Source organism: Arachis hypogaea, chromosome 16, assembly GCF_003086295.3.
Source record: "Arachis hypogaea cultivar Tifrunner chromosome 16, arahy.Tifrunner.gnm2.J5K5, whole genome shotgun sequence".
In the NCBI taxonomy this organism is placed as follows: Eukaryota; Viridiplantae; Streptophyta; class Magnoliopsida; order Fabales; family Fabaceae; genus Arachis; species Arachis hypogaea.
The window spans coordinates 39,249,564-39,255,403 of NC_092051.1; the positions used below are offsets into that span (position 1 = coordinate 39,249,564).

General features: G+C 40.4%; 1 non-coding gene across 1 annotated transcript; it reads right to left on the reverse strand.

Annotated features, from left to right (window-relative positions):
- Positions 1-1,438: 1,438 nt before the first annotated feature.
- On the reverse strand, positions 1,439-1,546 carry LOC112761632 (small nucleolar RNA R71). The gene has a single exon (XR_003182019.1). It is a non-coding gene; the product is annotated as a small nucleolar RNA R71 (small nucleolar RNA).
- Positions 1,547-5,840: the final 4,294 nt, after the last annotated feature.

Below are 5,840 nucleotides of genomic sequence, written 5' to 3' on the forward strand. Positions count from 1 at the left end.
GAACATAGAAGAGTTATTTCCTCATCAAGACTTAATCATTCTAGTTTGTTTTCTTAACTTGGTTTCATTCTTCTATGTTCCTTGTTTTGTTCAATTTTGTTATTTGAATACTTTTATGATTATTTAATGCAAGGATTATTTCTTTTTAATTTAATTTCAATTCCAATAATCATGTCTTCTTTTAATTCCCTTTCATATGCTTTGGATTCTTTATTTACAATGCGTGAGTAGTTTCCTTACTTGATGGGGAGTTGATTAAAAGGAATTCTTGAGTTAGAAGGATTGAAGAAAAATTTGTAATTGGGTTAAATGTTGGATTGCTATCCTGTCACCAACGCCAATCCCTTTGAACTAAGTGGGTTGCAACTTGTGAACAGATCTGGCATTCCAGCTTGTTTGACTTTCCCTTACTTGGTAAAGGATAACCAAACAGAACAACCATTAATTATAAATTAATTTTACATTCACTCCACCAATAATAGAAATTCCAACCAATCAACTCCCAGTCAAGGCTTTTATTCATATTATTTAAATTTCCTCAATTTACATTCCAATTTACTTAGCTCAACTTCTTGGCACATCTGATTAATAAGGTAGCACACTTTTCCGCAACTCGTTGGGAGACGACCTGGGACTTAAAACTCCCAGTAATTTTTAATTTAATTCTCTGTGACATATTTCTAAATTGATAGGCAGATTTTCGGTGAGTTAAGAACTATACTTGCAACGTAACCATTTAATAATTTTTAATTCACCAGCTTCTGTGTCTCATCAATTTTTGGCGCCGTTACCGGGGAGTTGCAATAGAGTGCTAATTTTATTAATTAGAATTTATTTATTTGCATTTTATTTTATTCTGCTACTATGAGCTGCATGTTTCTTCCGTCAAATGACGCGTTCACTTCCTGATCCACGCTTGCTAATATTCGATCCTGAAATTGAAAGGACAATTTCACGAATAAGGCGAGAACAGCATCGGTTAGCCCGCTCTGAGGGCGGATCTGAAAGTGAATCTGAGGAAGAAACCAGCCCCCGTTCTACTGATTCGGTTGTTTTACGTGCAGAAAACATGGCAGCTAGGAGAGTTACCATCCAGGAGGAAGGAGCCCCTAATTTTACAATGCAACCGTTTCAAGCGCATCATCCGGCGGTAGCTACAGATTTTGAAATAAAGCCCGCACTGCTAAATTTGATGCCCAGGTTTCATGGCCTACCTGCTCAAGAGCCTATCAAGCACTTGAGAGATTTCCAGGCAGCCTATTCTACTGTCAGGCATGATGGCACTGATGAAACTTCAATACTGCTGAAAGCTTTTCCGTTTTCTCTTGAGGGAAAAGCAAGAGAGTGGTACTACACTCAACCTCTAGCAAATGTATCCAACTGGGATACACTCAGAAAGGAGTTTCTGGAGAAATTCTTCCCATCTGAAGTCACTGATAAGCTAAGGAAGGATATCTCCACAATTATTCAGGATGACAATGAGACTCTCTTTGAATACTGGGAGCACTTCAATAATTTTTTTGAAGCATGCCCCCACCACATGATTGACAAGATCGTGCTACTCAACTATATCACACAGGGTATGAGGCCCCAAGATAAGACCATACTGGAAAGTGCCAGCAATGGGTCTATGAAGAAGTACAAGACCATTGATGAAGCTTGGCAATTGATCAGTGATTTAGCTGAATCCACTAGGAACCACAGACAGAAGCAAGGCCGTTCAAAAGCTGTTGCAGAAGTATCTTCTAGCAGCGAGACTGCTGCTCTACGTGAAGGCATCTGTGAAATGACCAACTTGCTGAAGCAAATACAGTTGAATCAACAAGTTCAGCAAGCTCAACCTCCTCCACCACAGCAAAACCAACAACTAGTCCCACAAAGAATTTGTGGAATCTGTGCTGATTACAGCCATTATACTGATGAATGCCCACAGCTCCAACAAGAAGACAACATGGTGGCATCCACTCACAACTTCTATGACCGCCCCAACCAAGGGTATAATCAAAGTGGAAATAATAACCATGGATGGTAGGATAATTCAAACCAGAATTGGAGGGACAACAATAATAGAGGAGGCAAAGATAATCAGGAAAATCAGAGGTGGAACAATAACAACAACAGGCAGCAAAATCAACCTTACAGAGCACCTCACCTGAGGCAGAACCAAGGACCACAGAACAATCAGCAGCAGACCTCTCAATTTACCCATTCTTCTTCACCTTCTACTGAAGACCTACTGCAATCTTTTGAGAAAAGACAACAGGCCATGGAAAGTAACATCATGAATAGTATTAATGCCAGTTTGAATGGTCTCACCTCTACTATGCAAGCTTTTATGACACAGTTTGTACCAGCATAAAATTCCGATAACCAACCTTCAAGCACCACTGGAATCCCCTCTCAACCATTACCCAACCCAAAGGGAGGCATTAATGCCATCACCCTGAGGTCCGGAACCACACTGCAGGAGAGGAATCAGGAGGAACCAAGCTCACCAGAATACGCCTCAGCTGAAGAGGTGGTAGAAATCGAAGATGTTGAAGAGGAAGATGATATACAGGACATAGCTGAAGAAGAAATAGCTCAACCACAGGAGGAAGCATCAAAAGGCGCAGACGCCACAGACAACAATACTCCTATTCCATTTCCACAACTTGCAAGGAAGCCCAGGAAGCAGCTGGAACCCGATCCTAAAATTGTAGAGATATTCAAAAAGGTCGAGGTAACTGTTTCCCTTTTTGATGTTATTCAGCAGGTACCTAAATATGTAAAGTTTCTAAAAGACTTATGTATCCATAAAGACAAAATTAATGAATTAGAAACTATTCCTTTAGGTAGTTCTATATCTGCTTTAATGGGAGGATTACCTGAAAAATGTAGTGATCCAGGTCCTTGCATAGTTAGTTGTACTATTGGTGGTGTAGTAATTTATGATTGCATGTGTGATTTAGGAGCATGTGTTAGTATAATGCCTTTGTCTATATATGATGTTTTGAGGCTCCCTCCCTTAAAAAGGTCGGTAGCTCGTTTTATGTTAGCAGATAAAAGCATTATTATAGTGGCTGGAGTTGCTGAAGATGTTTTGGTGAACATTAAAGGGCTCACATTTCCCACTGATTTTTATATCTTGGAGATGCCCCACAATGATTTAGATAAGCCATCATCAATCCTACTTGGAAGACCATTCCTGAAGACATCAAAATTCAAATTGGATGCTTTTTCAGGAACATACTCCTTTGAAATAGATGGCCGCATAGTAATCTTCAATCTGAATGGAGTCATTGACAATCCCCCAGAAGATCGTTCTATCTTCCAGTGTGATGTCATAGACGAAAGTGTGGCTGAAATTCAAGAGGAAGAGTTTGAAGAGAGGCACACTGGACAAGGTCCCAGTGTGGGGACCCTCTTAACTGACAGTGAGGGCACTTCGCCATTTTCACAAGCCCCAGATAATCCAGAGCCTGCCCATGATCAAAAGTTAGAATTGAAACCTCTCCCTCCACATCTCAAATATGCTTATCTTGAGGATGAGCAGAAGCTTCCGGTTATTATTGCAAGGGAACTGACTTCTCAACAAGAAGAGCAGTTACTTGATGTACTGAGGAAGCATAAGAAGGCAATTGGGTAGAGTTTGGCAGACATAGTGGGAATCAACCCTCAAGTATGCGAGCATAGAATATTTCTAGAAGAGGGAGCAAGACCTGTCCGTCAACCCCAGAGAAGATTGAATCCCACCATCTTGGAAGTTGTCAAAAAAGAAGTGACCAGACTATTAGAAGTAGGTATCATATATCCCATTTTAGACAGTGAATGGGTAAGCCCAGTACAAGTGGTGCCCAAGAAATCTGGAGTCACTACAGTGAAGAGTGAGCATGGAGAGCTCATAGCAACTAGAGTTCAGAATGCTTGAAAAGTCTGCATTGATTACAGGCGTCTCAACCAAGCTACCCGTAAGGATCACTACCCACTTCCATTCATTGATCAAATGCTGGATCGCCTGTCAGGTAAATCACATTATTGCTTTTTAGATGGTTACACAGGTTATTTCCAGATTCATATAGCTCCTGAGGATCAGGAAAAGACTACTTTTACATGTCCTTTTGGAACATATGCTTATAAGAGAATGCCCTTTGGCTTGTGCAATGCATCAGCTACCTTCCAAAGGTGCATGATGAGTTTTTTCTCTGATCTTATTGAGGACTGTATGGAAGTTTTTATGGACGATTTTAGCGTTTATGGTGATTCTTTTAGCCTTTGCTTAGATGGATTATCTCGAGTATTAGATAGATGTGTTAACACAAACCTTGTATTGAATTTCGAAAAATGCCACTTTATGGTAAAACAAGGGATTGTATTAGGACATGTGGTATCTAATAATGGTATTTCTGTAGACCCAGCAAAGGTGAATGTTATTTCTAGTTTACCTTACCCCTCTTCTGTGAGGGAAGTCCGTTCGTTCCTTGGCCATGCAGGTTTCTACCGGAGATTTATTAAAGACTTTAGTAAGGTGGCACTTCCCTTGTTCAGATTACTGTAGAAGGATATTAAGTTCGAGTTCAGTGAGGATTGCGAACAAGTGTTTGATAAGCTGAAGACTGCTCTAACTCAAGCCCCAATTGTGAGAGGACCAGACTGGAGTCAGCCGTTTGAAATCATGTGCGATGCTTCCAACCATGCAGTAGGAGCAGCGCTGGCTCAGCGCGAAGGTAAGGATCCTTTTGTTATTGCCTATGCGTCTAAGACTTTAGACACTGCCCAGTCCAATTATACTACTACTGAGAAAGAGCTTCTGGCTATTGTTTTTGCTCTGGATAAATTCCGAGCCTATTTATATGGTACTAGAGTAGTAGTGTATTCGGACCATGCAGCTCTAAAGTATCTATTAGCTAAAAAGGAATTCAAACCAAGACTTATACGTTGGATACTACTGTTACAAGAATTTGATTTAGAAATAAAGGATAGGAGTGGTAATCAGAATTTAGTAGCAGACCACTTGAGTCGCCTTGAACATATTAAGGATGATTCTACTCCTATAGATGATAATTTTCCTTTTGACAACCTGCAAGCAGTATCTGCGGTAATCCCTTGGTATGCACCTGTTGCTAATTATTTAGTTAGCCGCACATTTCCTCTACATTTTTCTAAACATCAAAGAGACAAGTTGAAAAGCGAGTCTAAATATTATATATGGGATGACCCATATTTATGGAGATGTGGCGCTGACCAGATAATTAGACGTTGTGTGCCTCAATCAGAATTCCAGTCCATTTTAGAGGCCTGTCACTCATCTGAGAGCGGAGGACATTTTGGCCCTCAAAGAACAGCTAGAAAGATCTTAGACTGCGGATTCTGGTGGCCTACTCTTTTTAGAGACGCTGCTGAGTTTTGTAAATCCTGCCCCCATGCCAGAAATTTGGTAATATATCCAGGAGGGATGAGATGCCTCAACAATATATGCTCTTCTGTGAAATTTTTGATGTTTGGGGCATTGACTTCATGGGTCCATTTCTAAATTCTAATGGATATTTTTATATATTGTTAGCTGTGGATTATGTTTCCAAAAGGGTAGAAGCAATTCCTACCCGCACTGATGATGCTAACACTGTTGTTTCCTTTGTGAGAAACCATATTATATGTCGCTTTGGGTCACCACGAGCAATCGTGAGCGATCAAGGCACCCATTTTTGTAACAGGAGACTAACAGGATTGATGAAGAAGCATGGGATAATCCATAAAGTTGCAACAGCTTACCATCCCCAAACTAATGGGCAAGCCGAGGTATCAAACAGAGAAGTTAAGCGTATCTTGCAAAAGATAGTAAAGCCTCACAGAAAAGACTG